Source organism: Aulostomus chinensis, chromosome 21 (genome assembly GCF_037954235.1).
Source record: "Aulostomus chinensis isolate RoL2024-O1b breed Wild chromosome 21, RoL_Achi_v1.0, whole genome shotgun sequence".
NCBI classification, from domain to species: domain Eukaryota; kingdom Metazoa; phylum Chordata; class Actinopteri; order Syngnathiformes; family Aulostomidae; genus Aulostomus; species Aulostomus chinensis.
In genome coordinates this window covers 7,802,501-7,827,500 of record NC_141340.1, presented here as the reverse complement: position 1 = coordinate 7,827,500, position 25,000 = coordinate 7,802,501, and the positions used below count along the sequence as shown (strand labels likewise).

Sequence of the window (25,000 nt, the reverse complement as noted above, 5' to 3'; positions counted from 1 at the left end):
CGGCTGCTGCTTATTCATTTAAAGCTGCTATTTCCAGTCAAGCCGTTGCTCTTGAGCTGCTAAATAAACTATCGATTCAACTTCACAAACTGCGACACATTTCGCCGCCTCGCTGCGGGGTTTTTTTTTCTGTCCGAATGTAATGCATCAATTCATGTGACATATAGAGCATTCATATTGTTTTAAGAGAGCAAGAGGGAGAGAGAGAGAGAGAGAGCGAGAGAGACAAACACACACACACACCCTCAATTACTGCAGGAGCAAGCAGTGTGTTTATGCGCATGCACTTTGATTGTACAATAAGCACAGTACAGTTACTGTCAGGCAGCATTAGCGTCAAACTGATGCCTGAGGCTTCCTAAGTGTAAGGTCGGTGATTCCAAGGAACTGACTCCCCAGTTAATTACATGTCTAGAAACAGAGCTGACCTCAAGTGTTAATGTGTTAATACACTTTAAGCTGATGCAGCCTTAAATATATAATAATGGTCTTTTTACAAACTATTTATTAACCTTTTTTTTTTTGCACAAGAAAATTGGAAAAAACAGCAACATTTCACTCTGTGTTTTAAAACAGCAGTTGATGTCATCCATCTCTCTAACATCTGAGGTCAGAGGTCACGGGATGTACAGTTGGAAGTTCTCAGGTAGAACGATGAGAAAAAGCCGGTTGGCTCTCTTTCACCGTGGGTGGCATGTCACATCGAGGCCACGTCAATACACACCTGACAGATCCGACTAAGCTAGTGTGTGTGTGTGTGTGTGTGTGTGTGTGTGTGTGTGTGTGTGTGTCGGGGGGGGAGTCTAACCCACTGTCTTCTCGAATGAGCACTGGTGGACACTTATCCAATGCGACACATACACAAGGGAGGCAATGATAAATACAGATACACCCCATGCATACACACACACACACACACACATGCACGCACACACACACACACACACACACACACACACACTGGCTCGGAGGCAGAACTCCAGCTCCCCCTGCTCACTGTGGAGCTCTGAGCCTGGACCAAAACATGCTGCCCGCACAGAGAGCAGGTGTCAGGCCAGGTGAGCGCTGTGCACTGACGGTTAGCGACTAGCTCCCAGCTGACCTCACATCAATGCTTGGCGACATGGAGGCAGCTTGAAAATACCCAACTAAATGGAATCAGCCAGGCTTATGTCATCAAAATGGACTCAATTATGTCTCCTGTCAGGTCGGGCTTAGCCAGTGTCGATCAAAGACTCAAGACTAAACTCAGACTGGCTCCCTCAGCGGAAATACTGCGGTTGTGTCAAGCAGCTGTGGCTAGTAGCGGTGGTCAACATAGTTAAGTCATCAGGGTAGATGTTCAGTACCATCGATGAAACCGAGGAAGACATGACGAGAGGAAGACATGCAGTTACTTAATGCACCACAAGGACTATATGGCCCATTATAGACCCTATTAAAGACTCTACGGGCCCCGTTTGTGACGTAAAGCACAAGGTCATGAATAATCAGGAACCATGAATAAATGTGAGTGTCTCTAAATTCACATCACTTCACATTCCATCACATGGGTTCTTTCACCCAAACTCTCAAGATAATATTCGGCAAGTGGTGTTCACTCACAGAAACACCACTTTTTTTTTTCTCAAATAGAATTTTTGAAGCATAAATGCCATTGTTAGAAGGTAAGGAAGCTAACATCACGCTAAGGTGAGGCTAATTGCATCACCCGCACCAACGAGCTCCACGCTTTCTCCGTTTTTGCAGTGATGATGTTTAATGTAAATGTAACCTTGCTAAGCCACTTGTAAGAAACCGACATTTTAAGAACTTCACAAATGTGATATTTCCCCACATATTTCATGTTGCCCAGAAAAATTAAATTAATTTTGCATGAACCACAGACTTTATTCAAGGCATTTAACTGGAAACACATTCGGTAACGTGTCACTCTAATAAAATTGAAATGGCATATCCATGTTTGCGGAACAGTGTCGGTTGATGAAAAGGCTTCTAATATTTCAAAATCACTCCTAATTCCCCTGGAGAGTTTAATCTGTCCTGTTAAGTTTATTACTTAACGTTTTTGTTTAGCTGGCTTGATGTCCCTTGATATTTTTTGCAGGCACGATAGCGGCACACATGGAAAAGTCCCTCATAATGTCCCATTTAAATAACAGGAAAAATTCTCCACCACTGATTTTAGATCTGTTTTTTGTTGACCACACCTCTACTTTTTACATTGTTCTTCTGAATTTCCATTTGGGTTTTAATGCTAGTCCTTGAGAAATGTTCCGTTCCTTTCCTTTAAGGTCAAATAGTGTTTGTGAATAAGAAGTAAAGGCAACACTTTCACAGAGGTTTTTTGTTTTTGTTTTTGTTTTTAAAACAGTGACTAACACGGGTGAATTAAAGTCATTTCTCTTTATTTTCCCTCGGTGCTTCAAACACTAATGAGGGACTTATAAATTCCAAAAGCCAAGCCCTTGCTCAGGCGACAGGAGACTGTTCGTCTCAGGTGAACATTCTGTGTTTTCATGGATTTTTGAACGCTAAAATTGTTTTCAATCATGTTAGAGTTATTATTCACATAATCATGATCATCGAGAGACTTGTTGCTTGTCTATGTGTGTGTGTGTGTGTGTGTAAAACATCATACAGATGTGTGTGATTGGCTGAAAGGTGATTTACTGTCAAGTGTTCACGAGCAAATAAATCAAGGAGGAAAATGCGGCTCACGAAGCCATGTCAAATTAGCTTCTGATTCCAGAATGTTCTCAGGTACACACTGATGACTGGAGCACGGAGAAGACACATGCTATATTAAATAACCTTTGCATATTAGATGTTATCACGGAGAATACTTAAGATGTGAGCTGTGCTCACACAACACCGCAGAAGGAGACATAATCTTAAATTAGGCTTCGGGAGGTAGAAAGGTTTTAATCAAAGTTTGCAAATGCGTCATTATGAATTACTGAGGTGGGAATGCTTGAGGACAAGAATGTCTCCCACTACTCTATAATAAGACGTTGGGATTTGATTATTTTAATGATAGAGGCTGTCAAGAGTTATGGATTTTTCTGAAAGCATGGAGGTGTATTAATAAAAGATTGTGATCGCAGCTACTCAACTATAAATAATGATTACATTCATTAGCAATGAAAACGAATTCCTCATTTCATATTAAGTTACGTTTACAACAGAATCTCTACATTTCAAATAAAAGGAAGGAATAAATCACAGCTATCAACGGTGTTGTTCACCGGCTGACTTCCGTAGATTATCCTAACCTGGTTGTTCAATCCTAATCTGTGTAAGTTTTTTTAAGTGGCAACTCAGTAAAATCCAATAGCCTACTTAATCTAAATAGATAAGAAAAATGCAGAGGTATAGTGTATCATCTTGACAAATAGTGAACCCACAATGATGTTTGGGAAATTAAGTTATAAGTCATTTACAACTCTTAATCAATGGTTTATAAAATCTTTACTATGCAATTAATAACACCCTTACAACCAGTAGATCACTTCTTGTTAACTGCAAGCGCCTCCTTGCCGTGTGACCGACACATGCGACTGCACGTGGCCTGCACGGCTCCAGGCCCGCCCAGCAGCGTTGCCTCATCCATGTGTGAGCCGGTAAATGAGTGCGTCCTACGTTTGCTCTGGAGACTAGGAAACATTAACCCCCCTCAACTCCAGAGATATAGAATTCAGTTCCGGCGGTTATATCTTGTCCAAGTTTTATAGTCCACCCACCTTTTAAACCACTGCACCCTTGTTGGGACGGAAGCATTCACACAGTCCTGCGTTCGGACCACCAGCTGAATATGAGAGAGAAAAAATGAGAGAACGGGGCCGGTTCAGGAGACCAAACCGAGGTTGAGAAAACTCTCGAAGAGCACCGGCACAACACCCAATTCAACGGGGAACATTTTCTTTCACTTCCCTCTCCACCGTCGGCACAATCCCTCCGCAGTCTTTCATCATTCCGCTTCTATCTTCCCCTACTCAGCCCCGGGTGTCCGCAGAGTTCCGCAGTGATTGCCAGTATAAGCGCCGAGGTTCTGCCACTGGCCAATCTCAACGAGCGCTAATTCTGAGGCTAATCTCCATAAACACACTCTACCCCCCAAAAAAACCCCAATACCCTTGATGCTGGAAACATAAAATGTTGTTTTCACAGGATAACATCAAGATATTTGAGGGGGAAAAAAGCAGTAAAATTGAAGAGTGGAGATGCGCAGCAGGGATTCTGTGACTAAGCCTCAGTTATCAACCTGTTTATCCTGCCTGACGAATCCATCCTTCCATCCTTCTCTGGGAACAGAGGACATTGGTTTCAAGTCGGTTTGTAAACCACATTACTTGATGATGGCCCAAGCCATTATGTAAAATGATTTATTTTCAAATGTGATTGCAGTAAATCCAGCTTTTTTTTGGCAGTTCAATCAGATGTCTGGGTCCAGAGCCGTCTCATCTAGAACTGAGCCAGAGATGCACGCGTGATTACGGTAATGACCATGTGATCCTGCCATTCTCATTTAGCTGCAGCAGCTCTAATTATTAGGAACACGCCGTTAACATTTTGTCCAATACTTCCTGCAAGTATAACACATGTGCACACTTTTGGGACCGGGACGTCTTTTTTCCACTGCACTTTTAGTCACCCCTCTGTGCAGCTGGTCGTCATAGCGACACTTGCGAAACTACCCTAGCATCCAATATTTTTCTGAAGATTTTCTGCTTCGGGAGGTTCAGGAATAACAAGCATAGCACACATCAGTCATCAGAGAATCTCACCCTCTGCAGTTCTTATGCTGATGATTTCAGACTGTTTCATGTCTTTCCTCTCATCCAGACTCCTTTCAGGAAATACATACTATACTACAGGCATCATCCTGTATTCATCCTTCGTGTATATCATTGTAAATGTCAACTGTATGGAAACAAAAATCCAAATCTAGGCATCACTTCTGAACCAAAATACCTCTTTTGTTTTCCTGCAAAAGCACTGAAATGTTTGATGACTCATCCTGCAGTCAGGGGCGTGTACTACCTTCGCGTCCAATGAAAACGCCGTCTCGGATTTTTGTGTCCCTCCTCCATTTGTCATGTGATCCCTTGCTATTCTTCCTTCACCGACTTAAAGTATGCTGTGACAGAAGCAGCCGATAAGAAAAGGTGGATAAATCATTTTGAGCGCCAAACTGTTGAAGAATTTCGCTATTAAAGCCTCGTCCATTTGGTCTGATAACATCTAGAAGGTCTATAAGAGAAGCATGATTCCGTCATTTATCAGATTTCAAGTTGAAAGAAGGCTACCAGGACGTAGTTTGCTCCGTCACTGTTCTATAAAAATACACGCTTTTGGTTATTAAACGGTGGACAAATTGTTTTTAGCTTCACATCACTTGTTCTACAACCATAATTTGAACCATTTGGTCTGATAACATTTGTCACGTCCAGAGGAGACACACAATGAAATTACTTATCCATATTCATTAGGAGGGGACTAAAATTAGTTGTCAGTTCATTTAATACATCAGTATTAAATGGTTTTTTTATTTGATTCCATTCAGAGTAAAACACAGCCCTAAATCCTGTCTGCAGCCATCTGCACATTTACTTACTATTAAGCACATTTCCCACACTTCTGAAGCTGTTTGTCTCATAACAGCCATCTGCTCCATCACCAATCATCATTACATGAAAAAAGGGGGGGGGGAATTATGATCCCAAAAGCTGCAGTGAGACTGACCTCAATTAAATTTTGCTCTGTTTGTGTCGTCTCTCTGCCGTTCACCTCTACCCTGCCGTACGCTGGGCTAATGTTAAACATTAAAAAAAAAAAACAAAAAAACAGAAGCTGTACTTAGTAGGACCACATGGTAGCAGCCACCACTGGAGCTCCTGACATCACACCAATTCTGAGTCATGACCTGCACAGCCATCACAGACCTCAGTTGTCCCAACTTTGACAACCCAGTTCTGAATGAGATCAGGGTCCTGTGATCCCAGTTGTGTTCCACAATGACTGAAACTACAGGGGATGTATAAGACCTCTCTGCTTCTCCATTAATTCCAAGGCAAAAGATATTTTTGACTGTGACTGTGCATTGGTTGAAAAGTTTGCAAATATTCTTTGTTCTCCTATTACCCACTTGGTCAATTTATCCATTGCACAAAGTTACTTTCCTACTTACTGCCTGGAAGACAGCAGTAATAAACCCCATCTTTAAATCTGGGGATGCAACCAATGTCGCAGATTATAGGCCTATCAGCATCCTCCCTACCATCTATAAAATAACTGAAAAGGTTGTATGTGACCAGCTGATAGCCTACTTGGAAGGCCACTCCCTACCGCACCCTATGCAGTTTGGATTTCGGAAAAAATCATTCAATGGAAACAGCCCTTTGTTACTTTATAGAGCAAATTAAATCTAAGCTTGACGGAGGTGGTGTAGTTGGTGCTGTCTTCCTGGATTTTAGGAAGGCGTTTGACACAGTAAATCACAATGTTTTGTTGTCCAAATTCTCACAGCTTGATTTCTCTGCGGATGCTTTGTCATGGATGGAATCCTATTTAGTTTCAAGACAGCAGTGTACAAGAATTATTGACACATGCTCCACCCTGTCTAATAGCACCACTGGAGTGCCCCAGGGATCGATTTTAGGACCAATTTTATTTAGTCTTTATATTACGTAATGATGTACCCTTGATTTGCCCAGATGTTCACACGCAAATGCATGCAGGCAATACAGTTATTTATGTCCATGCCAAAACTAGAGAACAAGCTGAATTAAAACTTACCTCAGCCTTAAACAGAGTGTCAGACTGGCTGACATACAACTGTCTTACTCTTCATGTGAGCAAGACAGTAGCCATGTATTTCTCCATCAAGAGGTGTGATGTAGATCAGCAACCTGACATCCTTGTTCAGGGGGAGGGCATAAAAACTGTTGACAATTTTAAGTATCTGGGTGTCATCATAGATTCCAATTTATCTTTTAAAAAGCACATTAAGAAGACATCTAAATGTGTTAGAGCTGGTTTAGTCAACTTTAGGCATATTAGACACCAGTTGCCACTTCCTGCTGCTAAACTGTTCTTACATTCAATGATTTTTTCACATCTGTCATACTGTTCTACAAGTTGGTCACAGGCTGGTGTGACCACCATACAACCATTAGCCACTCTTTACAAAAGGGCTCTGAAGGTTCTGGACAAAAAGCCAAGAAATTGCCATCACTGTACCATCATTTCAAAATACAACTTACTGTCTTGCTGATATGTGTTTAATGTATAAACTTATTCATGATCTTGCACCACCACCACTAAAGCAGTGTATATCACTCTGCAGAGATAAACTAAGAGTCTAGAGGTCCTCTGTGAGAGGCGATTGTTATGCGGATTACAGGAAGACCTCTTTTGGTCAATCAGCTTTTTCTGTCAGTGCGGTTAAAAAATGGAATGCAATTCCAGTTCACATCAGAAGCAGTACAAGCTTTAACCAGTTTAAATTATCATTAAAGACATGGCTAAAGGCTAATCAAAGATGTGACCACTAATCAATGTGCTGTGTTACAGTCAGCATTGCCATATGGTATGTGGTATGGTATGTGTATCATTGTATGTGTATTGCTTTTTATGTGATGATGTGATTTGCATATGTTTTTATGTTTTAGTATGACGTGTGTTTTAGTATGATGTTGCTGCTTCTAGTATGTACCTTGTAGTGGTAACAGTAGGGCATGCATTGTCCATGTTTTTAATGTGTGTTTGTTTTATAGCTCCCTGCCCAGGGACCACACATGTAAATTAGCTTTATAGCTAACTCAGGTATTAGAACTGTCTTGTACATGGACCCTGTCAAATAAGCTAATAAACTAAACTAAGCTAAACTAAACCATCATCAAACAACATATAAACAGAAATCCACTTCCTTTCTACCAGCCAAACCTATCAAGCAAGCATTTGATTTCATCATGTGGTACTCAGGCGACAAATACGACGAAGATCCTCTGGAGCCTGACATCAACTATGACACGTACAGTCAGAAGCCAGGGAAGCGAAAACGGAAGACCCTAAGACTGATGAATTTTTTCATTCAGAATGGGCAAATTGGTCAGCAAAATGCTGAGCCCAAGCAACAGGAGGATGGACTGACCCCTCCTGGGAATTCAACCACCCAGACAACCCCAAACCATGAAGAGGAAAGACTGACCCCTCCTGGGAATTCAACCAGTCAAAGTGACTCAAAAGAACATGAAGAGGATGGACTGATCAATCACACCATTTTGTCCTGTCCTGACATCATCAGGGACAAACTGGCTCCTAAGTCAATTTTACGTCACCAGATTCTGGTGAATAACAAAAATGATCCTCCACTCGTCAAAGCAGATAAGAAACGTCATTCTGTACATTTAAATATCGATGTGATCCCACCGAGAAGACGTCAAGAGGACAGTGGCACACAAGGCAAGGATGACGAGCCTTGTCTGAGGACTAATGACCAAACGTGGAGGCCCCTCAGTAGACCTGGTGTCCTGCATGAGCGGATGACCAGTGGAGAGAGGTCAAGGCCTCACCATGGCAACAGCTGGAAAAGTTGCCAATCACAGTGTGAAGCCAATAACTGATGGAGACTCGGGACAGATGAGGGGGTGAGTTCTCGATGGGAGAACCAGACCTAACTAAATAATAATAATAATAATGATAATAATAATAATAATAATGATAATAATAATAATAATAATAGAAATAACACAGCCTCTTCCAATGTTAATGATTCGCCGTGATGACGTCGTTGTAACTGAAAACAAACTGCCATCAGCCAGTCACTGCCTCCTTTCTCCAGCAACAGACATCAAGCACAGATCACAGGACCCTTTCAGAGGGATTTCACAACTTCACAGGCATCACCTTGACTTTCACTTGACCCTGGTCACAATACAAGGGGGAGCCAGTGGAAACCAGTGACACAGAATGTGATTGACAGGTACTGTTGGTTCATGGAAAAAAAAATCAAATAAACCTCACTCTTTTACTTTCAGTTTCTGAATAAAAATTTAAAGTGTGAAGTGATGAATGAAACTTTATTTTGAAGACTCAATCAAACCACTCTGGTGCACAACTTTGGCCCCCCAACTAAACTTCAAACCTTTTAATTTTTTTGCGTATTTTCCGTTACAGCCTCTGCATTCTCATTAAGCCGCTTCTTAGCAACCACCATTTTAAAACACAGTAGGGCTTTGAATGACATATGTGTGGGAATTAATGTATTTTATGCATTAGGGAACCAGTTCCTCAAAAATGACAGCTCTTTTCCACGTTTTGCTCAGTGGTCTCATTTCTACTGCCGTTGACGGTGAGATGTCAGGTTTATGATGGACAAGTTGGAACGCCGCATTCGGAAGGTCAGAGATGAATTGAAGGTGGATTGAAAGCGTGTGAGAAGTGACAGCATTCGGACGTCGATACTATACATCTGAAGCTTTCTTGTTATGTGCTGCTGTACCTCAGTTGTGGGCACTCGCTGACCTGCGCATCAACAACATTTGCATCCTGTGATACTGAGAGGAACACTGAGCAGCGGAGAACAATCAACTGACCTCTACTGTCCCAACTTCCACATCTTTTCTGTCCCGTGTTTAATTTCAGGGTCCTCGTCCTCCGTGCGTGCACATCTCTCCACCTGGAAGTGAACAGAGAGCCATTGGTTGACGCTCAATCTCAAGACATTAAAACACTCCTGGTTGTTAATGTTTCTGTCCAGGAAGCTCATGCTGTGTTGATGCACTTTCTTCCAGACTGTTGGGGGATGGCGGACAGCAAATTTTCATTAACAGATAAAAAGAAAAATACACAACCCTCCTGCTTACCCCAGCATTAGATCAGACCTAGAAAGAAAATGGAAAAGCTCAATCTTTGTTGACCAGAGTGGTTAGATAACAAGACTAGCTGTCTGTGCAGCTGGCTGGGATCAGTTGGCTGAAAAATCACACTAACAACAGGTTAGCGTAACCAAGGAGACCACCCCAAAAGTTTCATCTCCACTCACAAATATATGTTTAGAACTCATGAATGTTTTTTTTCCCCCCGCACCGTGTTGCTTCTTTGACCCCATTATGCAGAAAATATAAATACTTAGCTTGATGCTAATCTCAACTGATGGCTAACAACAGCAAAACTGCCCAAAGTTGGTTGAACTTGCTAGCTGGTCACGCTCCACGTTTATTCATGACAGCGCAAAACCACAATTGTAATAGCTAGCTTTGTTTATAGCTCAAGTCAAAGTGTTGACTGACAAAGTGTTACTGATTTTGGACTCAGTAATTAACAAAGATGTGAATTATACAGGACGATGCACAGTGCATCAACAGATATTTTTAGGCTAGTTTTGTAGTTGTTAGCCATCAGTCGCCATTAGCTTCAAACTAACAATACCTGGCTCGCTGTTTCTGCATTCTGGATTCAAAAATAAGTAATTATCAGCTCGTATAACAGCTAGATCAGATGTCCTTGCTGTGCTTAAACATGACCTACACAGTAATTTCTTGTCTTCTTTTCAGTAAATGTGAGTGGGGGCGCACAAGTAAGTTGGTTTAACTTAATGTTCAATGTAGCACCAAACCATTAGCTACTGTAATTTGTTTTTAGCTCCAATCATAGTGTTTGTCTATTACTGAACACAAGTTAGATAAAGAAGATATAGTTAATACCAAATGCTGCACTTAAGTGCGTTAACAGATGAACGAGAAGAACATTTTTTTTCCGAGATTTGGTTTTGTTAGCTGTCAGTCACCACGAGCTTTAAGCTAAATATACATAGCATAGCATTCTAGTATCACACATAAGCAATGTAAGGCCTGTTAGCTACAGCAGCCAGCTCAGATGATCTTGTAGCGCTTAAGCATGGCATACATTTTAATTTCCCTTCAGACTGATGCTGACAAACCTCAGATGGTTGATCAATCATTACCAAAATTCACTGTCAGGCTTTACTGAAGACCTCTTTTTTGTAATTGCTGTTCTGTGGCCTTCCCCATGTGTTCCTCAGACACATGACATGAAAGGAGAGAAAGGATTCCCAGCAAGAACATGAAAGAAGGGAATTCATTTTAAGCCTATTTCCCCCCCCCCCCCTTTTTTTTTTTTGCATTTTAAACCCTTCAGATGTTTTGAGGGAGGATGAAACTAGTCAGTGTCAGGGAAAAGATCACCACTACTCTGCTTTTATTTAAACATGGTGGCCCGTCATGTTTAGAAAGGCTTAGTGACAAACATCCAGCTCTGGGAGACTCGTCTTGTGCAACTTATCCACAGTAACAACCTAATAAGCCGGGTTTATTGTTTTGCTTTGAGGATAAACTTTTCTCAAGTGTGTTTTCTAGGAAGCCAGCTTTTCCTGATGTCCCATGAAGGTGATGAAAAGGAGGTGGCAGGTAGTTCAACATGGGGGCACGGAACAGATGGTGGTCTGTCCGATGCTGGCCAGGTGGGATGTGGCAGGCTGTGTATACACACACACACACACACACACACACACACACACACACACACAGGTCAGCGGGAGGGCAGATACACGAGGGGGGGCTTTAGGTTCTTTCACAACACAAAGATGCTGGGACACAGACACCATGAAGTTAGAGAAGATTTTTAAACAAAAAGCAAACATATTCACATAATCAGTCATGACTTTGGAATGATGCAGTTCACCTGAAACTAATTAGTTGAATAATATTTTTGAGATCCATTAAACTTAATCCGTTTAATGGAGCAAAAAATTGCATTTTTTTTTTTTAAACACTGGGTTTAGCTGACTTCGCCTCGGTGGAGAAATTCACTCTCAAAAAAATGCTTTCCCTTTTGTCAGTTTTGCTGTAAAGGATCTCAACATCCCTCTGACTACTCATAAAACCTGATAATTCATATAATGTCACAATTTGTCTGAGGGGAGTATTTATGAAATTTTGAAAACATTCTCAATAACAAAACTCCACAATAATAAAAAAAATAAAAACTGAATCATAACTGGAAAAATTCTAACAACTTGGTTAAAAAAAAAGAGGAAGAAGAGAGATTTCACATCTCCCATGTCCCCTCTCATCTGTCAATCACGTCAAACCTCTGCGGGGGAAGAATTTCAATTTCACACTCTGCTGGGGTGCGTAACACACATCACTTAAACACGAGTTCAGAAAGAGAGATGAGGCCGGCTGTTTAAAATATGGATCATCGTATGTGTTCATGTATCAGTAAACAATCCGTGACGAAAATATAACAGACACGTGTCAGAAAACGAAAACATTTACTGGTGAAAGATGAATTTCAACAAACTGGCACGAGCAGAATAATTCTATTTTTTCCTTTATCTTTAAAGATGCTGCAAATGATTTTCAATAATATATATATATATATATATATATATATATACACACACACACTGTAAAAATGAATGACTGCAACCACATAGAGGAGAACCCAGCAATAATGATCACAGGACTCAAAGGGTTTCACAAAACACAGCCACTAAGACAATACAACGATATAGATAAAGAAGATCAAACTGACTGTTAGAGCAACTGAATAAAAGCGGGTTTTAATATATATACATATATATATACACACATATATATATATACACATATATATATATGTATGTATATATATATATATATATATACATATATATACACACATATATATACATATATATGTATGTATATATATATATACACATATATGTATGTATATATACACATATATATGTATGTATGTATATATATATACATATATATACATATGTGTGTGTGTATATATATATGTATATATATAGGTGTATATATATGTATATATATGTGTATATATATGTGTATATATGTATATATATATATGTATATATATATTTTTATATATATATATATATATATATATATAAATGTATATATATATGAAAAATACAGAGTGATAAAAATAAATATCAGGTAAAATGTTGACTGCATTAAAAGAAAGTCTATAAAATGGAGCCGCTTCTCTGAAGGATCCAGGTTTTATTGGCAGTGCGGTTTTATGACCAACCTTCTCTGATAAGTGACGTTGCGCTTAACAAAAACGGTTTCATACTGTATGTAAAACATGAAGGCAAAAATCACGAGAATGAAAAAAAAATCAAAAAACAACTCAAGACTCCAATTGTGTAAAATCATCTCTGCTGAGCAAAAACAGTCTGGCTCTGTCTCTCACCAGAAAATTGTTCAAAGTAATGAGTGCTCAGTACTTTTTTGGTGTGATTTCCTGGTTAAATTTGGCCTAAACTATGTATTATTATACTGGAAACTCCTGTAGAATATTATGCACATTTTCCTTCCTTGCAAAAATTCTATGCGGAACGGATATGAGCTGTGTTAACAGGTGCATTTCTCTACATGCTAAATAAACCGGATCAAAGTTGCACTGTTCTCCTCCTCCAGACAAACGGATCTGCCAGTTTAAGCTGACCAAACCACTCGGGTTGGAACATGTGATTAAAAAAGAGGGAGAGAGAGAGAGAGAACATGACTGTGACCTGCTGTGCAAAACAAGCGGAGTGAGAGAAATAAAACGAGAGCTACGTGGTATAATACACTCCGTATGTTAAGAGTGTGATACGGAAATAGGCTCGTCTTTATTCATGAATCTCTTAGAGCACAATCAATGGACTGAGCGATACATAAAAGATGAGACAGAGTTTGACCTGTGCACCAAGGGGGCGGGGAAGTGTTCTGCATAGCCTGGACCTGGAGGAGATGGCGATTTAGGCTCTGTCAGGGTATCCTTTGAAGTTTTGGCGGATGAGGATGGGCTGCGGATCAGCTAAGCCCCCTCTCTACCCCTCCCACCCACACCCCCAAAGCCCCCAAGCTCTACTTGCAATGAGTCAGCAGCACTAGCGGGGCTGGCTGCCTGGCCAGCGTGATGCATAATCTCCACACTGGTGTTGCACAGATGCATTATTCAAACTTCAGCAGTGATTATCTCTCTTGCTTTGTACCATTTTTCACTACAGCATGACTTCACACTGATCTGATTTTGATGCTTATTTTGGACAAAGAAGGAATTTGTGGTGCAAGAGCTCATAACACACACACATACGCGTGCGCGCGCACACGCACGCACACACGCACACACACACCTTTAGCTGAAGATCAAGATCAGCACAGATTGCAAGTCGCACACACAGTTTGCACACTTTTGCCCGTCTGCCTTCATGAAGGTGATAAATAGAGGTGAGTCACAGCAGAGAGAAGATTAGACAGGCCGGGAAAAAGAGAGAATTATTGACGGAAAAGAGGGGGATTTAGAATCTGTGGTCCACGAGTCCTCTTCCCCTTTCCCTCACAATACACTCTTACACATGAACAGTGCTGAGTCAAGTAATAAAAGGTCACTTTGGAGTGACATTGTCCGGGAGACTATAAGTCTTCCGTGGCCACCTCTGACCACACTGGTTCTATCAGGGCTTATCCCATCACTATGAGGCCAGTCAGCTAACACAAGCAGCAGCAGCAGCGTCCCTGGAAACTTGAGGGCCAGAGCAGTGTGATACATAATGGATGAAGGAGTGCATGGAGTCAGATGTGAGCTTACTGAATCTCATCTATCTTCAGACTGAGGAAAAAAAACAAAAACAAAACAAAAACAACCAAATCACAAAAATAATTCCAGATTTTGTGTAAATCTTTGTTGATTAAACCAACCAGGACAACCAACTGAGTTTTTTTATTCTCTCAGAAAGCCTCTCAGGAAGGATTTCCAGATTTCCAGAGCGGAGGGTTAAAGACAAACACCGTCAGGCAGCTGTTGGTCACCGTGAATATGAATGCAACATATGCAAAAAAATGAAAGCAAGAGGTGCATGTAAACATACACATTTGCAAGGAGAGGAAGGTCGCGTACATTCATCTAGCATGACAATGAAGAACAAAAAACAAAAATCCTTATCCAGATGGTTCAAAACAAAACAAAAAACAAAAAAAAACATGCAGAACAATACAGGCTTCTTTAGCCCGCGTCACTGTGTTTGTTACTCTCACTTACTACGGCGCTTTGCTCGAATGTTTTCATTTAATCCACAATTTAATTTAATGCATCTCTTCTCACATGTTGAGATTAAGGCTGAATGCGTGCGGTCCCTGACGGAAAAAAAAAAGAAGTAAAATTGTCGCTGAGACACTTCAACAGTATTGTGTTTCCATCATAAGATTGAAACTGAGCTCACATAACAAGTCAAAGTTATACTAACTAAGGATACGCTGATTTGAGAATCTGGATTATGATATTCAAATACTGAAAAAACACATGCCAACATGAAATCTAAAAAAAATAACATTTATCTTCATTTGTTAAATGCATGGAAACTCCCAGAAATCATACATTTACTACATTTTTTCCCCTCATAACATCTTTTGAAAAAGAATCAGACCAACTGGTGCCAATATATTAAAAAAAAAGTCAGCGACATGGACCGATACAGATGCGGATGCTGATGTTGTGCATCACGAATCATAACTGAAGCAATTATATTTTTGCCACGCGAGCTTTTACTTGAAGTTGTTTCCATGTATAAAACTTTTCCATTATATATACAATATACAGCAATGGTTTATTGACATTGGAAGGTCTTCACTGCCTACAATCGGAACCGGCATCGGACCGAAAAGTCAAATTTAAAAAGTGCCATAAAATGATATATCAATGTTTATGGCTACAAATCCCATCAAATACAAACACAGATTCAGAGAAGTAACACTTGTTCCTGACCATCACATCATACTAAAGAACACCGGTGAGGTTACGTAGCTACGTAGAAAACAAGAATATTGATGAAAACGTCAAAAAAATTCCAGTGGAAAATGACGAAGAGCATCAGGATTGACAACGTGAGGATTTGTGTCTTCATATCACGCACGATGGGATGACGCGGCCCCACAATTCTGTGCGGTATCGGGGTGGACGGCCCCTCAGCTGGCTGCTCGGACCTCCGAAGGTTGGACTTAATGAATTCTCAGTGCTGTGTGTGATGTGAGAAACACACTGTGACGACAGCTCGTCATTTATAACAACGCAGGTGTCGGTGTGTGTACACAGACGTGCAAGAACCCTTGATGTAGGTTGGGAGCCGGTTTTGGAAAGATCAGCAAGTGCTTTAGTATCTCCTGCTGCCTCATGTGAAAAGTTTGCACTGGAACACACTCACAAGGTAATTGAGAGGTTTATGAGAAAACGCATTAATGTGCAGTTAAAAGAAGACAGCTTTAAGTAAAGCTGCTAAACAGGTGTTGAGGGATGTTCTTCGACCGCAGGGTGTTCTGATAAAAAGGAAAAAAAGGTGCCGTGTGTTGTTGTGAAGATTGTCACAACGTGTGATTCAAGCAGAGAGTAAACAGGAAATGTTCTGATGGAGTTCTTGTCCTTTTTTGTCCTGCCTCATATTTGAGTTCTTCCACCTCTGCAGATGGTAAAAGCAGCGCAGGAAGGTACAAACTGAGATGTGACATCTTTTTGTGGTTGTCTCTCTAAGCACGCTTGTCTTCCTGACATCTTTGTCAGTTCTTATTAGAACGCTGCAGGTTCCATCTTAGAACACGTGGAAACAAACAACAACAAAAAAGCCATCAGATATGAGCGGTGAGTTTGGCGTCGAGCAGGAAGGCCTGTGGTGCTGACGTAGGAGGAGCGCGAAGGAGTCATATGGTACATTATGTCTGACTGCGTTAATGTTACTGAGCCCCAAACAAATGCACACCAAATATGACATTTAGGGGATTAGAAGTTGTTCTGCGAGTGCTCAGTCTAATCCCTCCCACTCCTACAGTCTCCTCTCACTCATCCTCAGCTGCTGGTCGACATTTTCAACGTTACGCTCATCTTCAGCCCTCTGTCGTTGGGATTCTTTCAGGATTCACAGAAATTATTGATGGTACACTTTAGGCCGAATGTTGATATAAACCACACAGACTATCGTCAAACTGCCTATCGTGGATTTGTTTTGGAACATTCAGAATTGTTGACGACAAACTTTGTTGTATTTCTCTGTCAGGGCTGAAAATCTAATTCCGGTTCAAGTGTGTGTTTTTTTTTTTTTTTTACAGTTTGATGTGATCGTCCAGCCTATTGCTTTGTAGCCCCTCAGTTCTGGGTTCTGATCCTGACCAGACCACTTCAGCTGCTGCCCCCTCCTCCCAGAAAGCCCACTCTCATTTGATTGGCTGGCCCCGTGAAGCCTGCTGAGGGGCATCAACCCCCCGTACTACCCAGCACACCTGTGCCAAGACATCCATAACAAACTAACACCAGCTCGACTTGAATCCAATTGCACACATTTATCTTTAAATTAGAAACTTAAGACACCTTTATTAGGACATTGTAACGTTATATAAGACAGGAAATGCATTTATACATTTAGATCTCCAACAAGAAACAACCAGCTAATAAGTTAAAGCTCATTTACATGTATAAAAATGAAGACGTCACAGGCCATGTTTCAGTATAATGGCACCATATAAAACCACTAGGGGGCAGTTCAGGGTCAAAAGTTACTGACAACAGGAAAAACATGCAGTGGTGGAGGAGGAGATCTTGATAATGTAGAGAAGGAGAGAGAAAAAGTAGTTTGGTAGATGGTAAAAATATTTGATCAAAAGAAAGTTGTTCCACAAGTTATTGAGATTCTCATTGCTTCAGTCAAACATTTGCTGGTCGACACTCAGAAATCTAAATATCTCGTGATAATGAAATCCCGACGGCTGCATTTTCAAGTACGATTCTGGATGTAGTCGGGAAAATAACCAGCGGATTATTGGATGATGATGAACATAATTTGACAACGGTGGATGTCTGCTCCTTCACCCAGGATGAACCCGCATAGCCCCGAACGCCATGAAAGCGCTGCCGTCTTGCTTCCTGACAGCGGCCACGTGATTTTCTGTCATTTTCACAAAAGAGCAGACGAAGGCTGCGGTCCAGGCTCGTCTGCTGAGCATCAGTCTGCCTTTGTGTTCCAACAACGCAAAACTTAACCGCCTTCCACAACATTTTTAACTTCCTTTCCAGATTTTAAAGACTCATCTCAGATGATTTTTCAATCTGTATGAGCAGATGATTTTCTGGGCTTTATAATAACAACAAGGTCAGGTACAGAAGACGAGACCAGTTCTCACACCCGCGCGCTCTTTAATTTAATTATAGTCTGAAGGGTAAATTGAGGTTAGGGTTTACACAACACTAAACATCTATAAATATTTCATAAGGTTCTTCCTCGTGTTGATTGCCTCCTCTTATTTTCCGGACACATTTCCAGTGAAAACGCAACACAGTCTAATAAATACATATTCCGCAGGGAAGGTTTTCCTGGGGGCTTCAGATTGAGCAGGCGAACGCGGAGAGTGCTCCGTTAATAGACAGTCTTGTCACAGCTCTGGTCCATCTGCACTCCTCTGTCTCGCTCCCCATTCATAACTGTCGCTCTTATCTCCTCTCTACTGCTCTCTTTCCAAGAATATTACTTCCACAGCCTTATTTGTGATCTTTTTCCACTCTCTTTTGTTCCTCTCTCATGGATAGTTTTTTTTCCCCTCCGTCTTCACATTTTGTCCCCCTGGAGACCCCCCTCTCTCTCTCTCTCTCTCTCTCTCTCTCTGCTTCTTCTACTACTGCTCCTTCTCCTTCTCCTTCTTCTCCTCTCACTCGTTCGCTCTTCACCGCTCAATCAGAATAATAGCAGTGATCTAGCTCAACATTCTCTATGGCCAGAGGGCAAATTTTTCCGACCTGGTGAGGAATCAGGCTTTTTTTTTCTTTTTTTTTTAATTGTTATTTTTTGCTTTACTGTAACAAGACGCTGCTGTAATAATAACAAGAAATCTGATTAACACAGTACGTTTGCAGCAGCAGGAGGTGATAGTAAAGCAATAACAATGGAATCATGACCAAAACTGTGTGTGTATGCGCTCTTGTACTTACTACATCGTGGGGACCAGAATGTGGTTTTTTTCTTAGCCGAGTGAGGAGATTTTTAGAAAGTGAGGGCATTTTAACTGGTACTCACATCTCCAAAGGGCTGTTTGAGGGTGAGAATCAGGTTATGGTTAGGGTTAGGGTTAGGGTCAGGGTCAGGGTTAGGTTACGGTCAGGGTCAGGCTACGGTCAGGGTTAGGTTACGGTCAGGGTTAGGTTACGGTCAGGGTCAGGGTCAGGGTCAGGGTCAGGGTCAGGGTAAGGCATTTAGTTGCAATGGGTAGAGTAAGGCTAAGGGGCTAGGTCTTCAAAAAGCACAAGGGTGTGTGTGTGTGTGTGTGTGTGTGCGCGCGCACGTGTGTACAGATACAGAAACATGCACGCACACTCTCTGCATCAAATCTATACACATTTAAGTCATAAATGGAAGCTGCAGATCCTGGCTGAATTCTGAAGACGCATCTAGAACATTAGCGTTATTAGCCGCAGCCTCCTTGGCGTGGTGTTTTCTGGTTTCTGTGGATCGCTACTGCTGTTTATTTATTATGTGGATGTGGCAATGAAATGGACGGAAAAAGAAAAAGCTGTTTCTTCAAGCGTAAAATGGAAATGATGGTAGAAGTGGAGTGGCGGAGGGAAGAAGTACGCCAACACTATGAAATCAATAACTTTGGATCCCGGATGGAATCTGAACTTCAAGGACGAGTCGAACCAATCCTCCCCACTCTGAGTTAGATGAGCTCATTCATGCTTACGCTGATAAGGTCCACCAACGGTACCAAAGCTGCCATTTCTGCCATAACACGCTGTCATTACGCTTCATGTGCTGCTTATTCAACACTCACAACACTGTACCTCACAGGTCTCCCGGTTGAGCCTGTTGTGATGGAACATTTGTACATCTAACAAAATGATCCGCGCACTTTTCAATCGTACGAATGTCCAGTCTATACTGAAAAAACATGTACATCTGAATTTGAAAAGTTATCATTAAAATAAGGGTCATCAGCGTGACGCTGGTAAGATTAAAAAAAAAAAAAAAAAGACCGCTATCTGCCGAAACCGACGACGTGCCCATATTTTCCTGCCTTCCAAATATTTTAAGATAGTTGTGACAAGACTGTAAAAAAACAAAAACAAAACAATAGTTGTTAGGTTAAATTTAAATAGAAGAATACATAAGCTCATGTTTCACAATTACGTGGGTTATATACAAATGACTGCATATGCTTTATATATCTATAAGTAGGAAGTGGGATTTAAAACAGCCTGTACAGCCACAATCACTTCTGGTATAGAAGTGATTGTGGCTGACATATTTTCATTCAAAATACATAAAAAAAAAGAACTGTAAAAAAAAAAAAAAAAGTCATATACTCTCACCATTAGCATGAATATTCATGATTCTTCATAATATTCCTATAATAACATTGCATAAATTCCCACTTGTTTTCCGCCACTTCTGCTTCATTGGCAGTCAGAAACTGCATGTACCCACGCTGGTGTCAAGTATAACATACAAGTACTGCACATTCCAGTTTTGTTTTTTTCCCTTATGGTACAAATCCAAATTTTCTGTGCTACAAACATCCCTTACATGTTTTTGTGCGTACACAGCACAGCTCCTGTGTCCTGTGCCCCCAGGCTCATGTAGAGGTTGGCCGTCGACTGTGAATGATTGACTGTGATGTGTGGGGGTGTGTGTGTGTGTGTGTGTGTGGGGGGGGGGGGGCATGTAAATAGCAGTTAAAGAGAGGGAGAGTGTGCTCAGTGATTAAGTGGAAACACAATTGGGGAGGGGGGGGGGGCCTAATCAATGCGAACTAATCCTGTGCCAATTAAGACAGCGTGCTTCAACGCCCCAGACCCAATCCAATTCCATTCAGAGTTCTCGCTGTGAACATGATTGAAAGTTCAAGAAAGAAACCTGACAAATGAGAGAAGTTATTTGCTTTTTTTTCTTGGTGTTTAAAAGTGCATTGATTGTGGGTCGGACTTACGGAGTCCCAACGTTTCAGCCTCGTAACTCAATGCTCTGAAGCAGGACAGAGATGACGATCGTCTTCACTTTGTCTTTCTGCGTTAACCCTCTTTTCCCCCCTTCATCTTATTTCATGACTTATATCATGACCTCCATCTTGAACACAGAATCTGTGTGCAAAATCCGCCCACCGCCCCCATCCCCCACCTCAGCACACACAAAACAAAATTTTATTCCTCACACAGATACCAACACGATGGGGGTGTGTTTTAGCCCGAAGCAAAAGACAGACAGCACGAGAGGTGAGAGAAAGTGTGTGATTGTACACATTTAACAATTCAGAGTGGTTAAAGGCAACAGCTGGCGTAGTGACACAGGGAGTTGGATATCACACTACACGGCTTTGATCGCTGAGACAGTTGAAGAGCAGGTTGTAAATAAATATTGGCTTCCAACATTACAGGTTGACAAGCCATCTGTAGGTCCCGTTTGTTTTGCTGTTTTTTTTCCAAGAGTAAGCTTGTGTTTCCGCATATTTTTTACATACGTTTGACGTATCAGGTGCAACAACCGTGTCACCTTCAATGTTCTCTACTGTATCTGAGGGAAATCCGTGTCAAAAAACCTACCTGGTCTGTCGTACTTTTATTTTAGAAGCAACATTTTTGCCGCGGATGTGAAAAGAAGAAAAGGTATTTGGTTTGTGACAGATAATCATGTGACTCTCCACATTTAGAAGGGAAAGAGAAAAAAAAAAGAAAAAAAAAGACCAAGGGGTATTTGACACCGAAGTGAAGGAGAAAACTGTTAATCAAATGCAAGTCTGGCCACAGCGTGACCACAGATATTGAAGAGGACATCAACTGTGAGGTGAACCTGCCAGGATTTCCTGTAGGTCCTACAACAAAAAGATAAATGCAGTATAAGTCGCAAGATAACACACACGGTCGTGAAATCGTGATCTTTCTGGGATACCAACCAAATGACGACTAAACCTAAACCTCTAAACCAAAATGCTAATCACAAATATTGGATAATGTATATAAAAAGAGAGAAAAAAAAACTTCTGATATTCTGGTCCTCATTGCAGGGGATTAATGTTGATTTATGAATCAATTTATGATTCTTGTATTAAGCATTCAGATACTGACGCTCTCTGAGGGAGAGGTGGAGGGGGTGCTACCTCCGAGTCAATGGTAGCTAGCCGCTAACACCAGCTCAGTTCTTCTACTAACACACACACACAACTAATACAGAGCAACATGGCCACTCAGGAGACCTTGGGTCAAAACAATCAAACTCAACTGCTGTGCTGCCAAAATATAAATGAAGATTCTGTCACTGCATATTTAACACCTAAGATGTGAATCACTCTTTGCTTATAAAATGAGATTGTTTGCAACTCTGGCCGCCATGTTGGACATAAGCGAAAACACTTCCTGACTACACAATGACCTCATCCTGAAAATCTGTAGGAACATGAGCTGACGGCTGAACTTAACTTTTCATAAGAAATCAAAAACAATCATATCATGACTTGCCTTTAAGTTACAAATACAACCAAGTGGTTATTTGGAAACCTTGAATTCACTGGTTTTTCTTGGCTAAATTAGTTTACAGTATTACGTAACTCAAGGCTTGAATTAATTGACAGGAATGTGTACATAAGGAATAAATCAAGCCTGATAAGAACAGCAGCAGCTGACAGGATGCCTACCAGAGTCTGAGGAGAGAACACGAACACACACACACACACACACACACACACACACACACACACACACACACACACACACACACACACACACCATTACTGAGCCAAAAAGTGTACTCGGCTCTATCTAGAGTGCAGGGCAACAAGCAGAACCTATAACACACACTGTTAAACCCTCACGTAGACCAGATAAGAAGGAGGGACACACGAGCCTCGTGTCACCCGCAGAAGGAAGACTGAGACAGCTGAGGGACAGATGCACGGAACAGCTCGGAGAACCGACAAAGGAACGAACAGATTAACAGAAAATAGGAGGGGGAGAGAAAAGAGAGAGAGAGAGAGAGAGAGAGAGAGGGAACATATTGGAGATAAAACGAGGATTGTGTGACATTTGTAGGAGAGATTTAGCCCAGAGTTTTAGGGGGAAAAAAGGGGGAAATCTAAAGACACGAGCTGTTGCAAGCGGATGATGAAATAGTAAAAAAAAAGAATTTAATTGCAGGCTAATAGAGCAGAAAAGTCTAAATATTAAGTGTTTCCCCTCAGAATTATTTGCCATGCTAACATATTTAAATTCCAAATAAAGCTATAAACCTGGTCAGTGAAAACATTATTGAACACACGGGACCCGACAGCAGCGTCTGACAATTCATTCACACTTAAACAATCAAGTTGAAGACATCGGATTTCTTTATCGACCGCTTTTCCCAACAGCCGTCTAAACTAATAAAGCACGCCGACAGTTGATCTATATTTATTTAATCACTATATATCTACTGCATTAATCTAAGGAGAACACAATGAGCAGAACCTGTCGAACACATGACCTCCATCTACTCTACGTCTCTCCACAGGTAACAAGAATCCATTATTCCCTCGAATTCATTATTTTTCTGACATTGCTAACTGGCCTCATAAGCTCACAACATGCGAGGACGGTTTTGATGCAAGTCCAAATTACAATTTGACAGTTTTAGCTGATAAGTGGAACTAAATTCAATTTATGACAGAGAGGAACATACCAGGTAAGGTCATTTAAGAAGACACTAACACTTTCTCCACTCCTGTCTCTCTTTCACCAGAGTTGGTTGAGGCAGATGGCCGCCCCAGCCCGGGACCCTTAACAAGATGAGCAGTAGAAGATGGATGGATGGATGCTCTTTTTTATAGTGTCATGAGATAACTTTTGCTTATACAAACTATATAAATTTGGACTTTTTGCAATGCAAAACATCCACTTTTGATACTTCTCTCATGCAGGATGATATTTGGTTTCTGGAGATATTTTGCGTGATTTGTTAAATCTCTACCACGGAGGGCAATTTGGGGCAAGAATTCTCTGTAAGGTTTATGACCAAATATAAGGCACCATTCCAGCCTCAGATGTCCCCAGACAATGAAAGGCGGAGATCTTCAACATCTGGTCTTGCCAGAAGAGCCTAACAGTTTTTGCCACATAACCCCCCCATCTGGAATCTGGCATCACGTGGAGCCTCACCACGGCAGCAGGGCATAGGTACTGGCTCAAAGCTAAAGTGTTTCCCAGAATGAAGCCTACATTTCCCATGAGCACCATCACCTTGAAGAAATTGATCCGCCTGACTGCCACAGAAGCACTTGTTTAGTTTCAGGATGAAATGGGATAATTTATGTCATTATTAATATCCAAAAACGGCAATACCCTGATTTGCTCTGATATTTTTCACTGAAACAGCATCACCCCTTACACACTCGTCATACACACCCTTGCCCTTGTTTTGTATGCAACTGTGTTAAAACAGCATTTTTTCCCAATATGCCTCACGCACCAAAGCATCTAATTCCACATTTATTTGACAAAGTGAAGCGCTGAGATACTTGTGCTGGCTACAAGTGTATCGAGGAGACTCATTAGTGTAAAAACCCGCCCATTTGAAATTCACACAAGCTATCAGTGAGTTGACAGCTCCGGAGCGTTTGTTGCTGCCGACGACCCTCAACCCATAAAGATAAAAGATGGCGCTGGCATTAACACAGCGGCAAATGTAAACATTCATTTGCACGCAAACGAACCCCTTTTCCATCTGTCTGACACTCTAGCGCTCCCGTAAGGAGCGTAGCCAGTCATTACACCATTTGTGAACACACACACACAATATGCAACCTTCCATTAACTTGTCAGTTAGAGTGGAATTGTTCTAAACAGCGTGTGGGTTCTGCAAATAATGCCATTACATAAGAAGAGCAGCTGTAAGACGGGAAGGCTGGGTTCTCTTAAAGAGTTAAACGCCCCGATGTGAGATCTGCGGTAGAAAATCAAGTCTGTTATTCGGTATAAGCAG

At 41.2% G+C, this 25,000-nt stretch overlaps 1 protein-coding gene across 5 annotated transcripts in view; it reads right to left on the bottom strand.

Moving 5' to 3' along the window:
* The window catches only part of dlgap1b (discs, large (Drosophila) homolog-associated protein 1b), a 108,406-nt gene that overhangs the window by 61,530 nt on the left and 21,876 nt on the right, over positions 1-25,000 (bottom strand). For 4 of the 5 annotated variants that reach the window (XM_086191071.1, XM_086191075.1, XM_086191073.1 and 1 more), the window contains exon 2: positions 9,600-9,682. The gene's annotated coding sequence lies outside the window, so the exon portion shown is untranslated. Of the gene's footprint in view, positions 1-9,599; positions 9,683-9,869; positions 10,110-25,000 lie in introns of those variants that run through there. The other variant, XM_086191072.1, reaches the window with a different exon arrangement.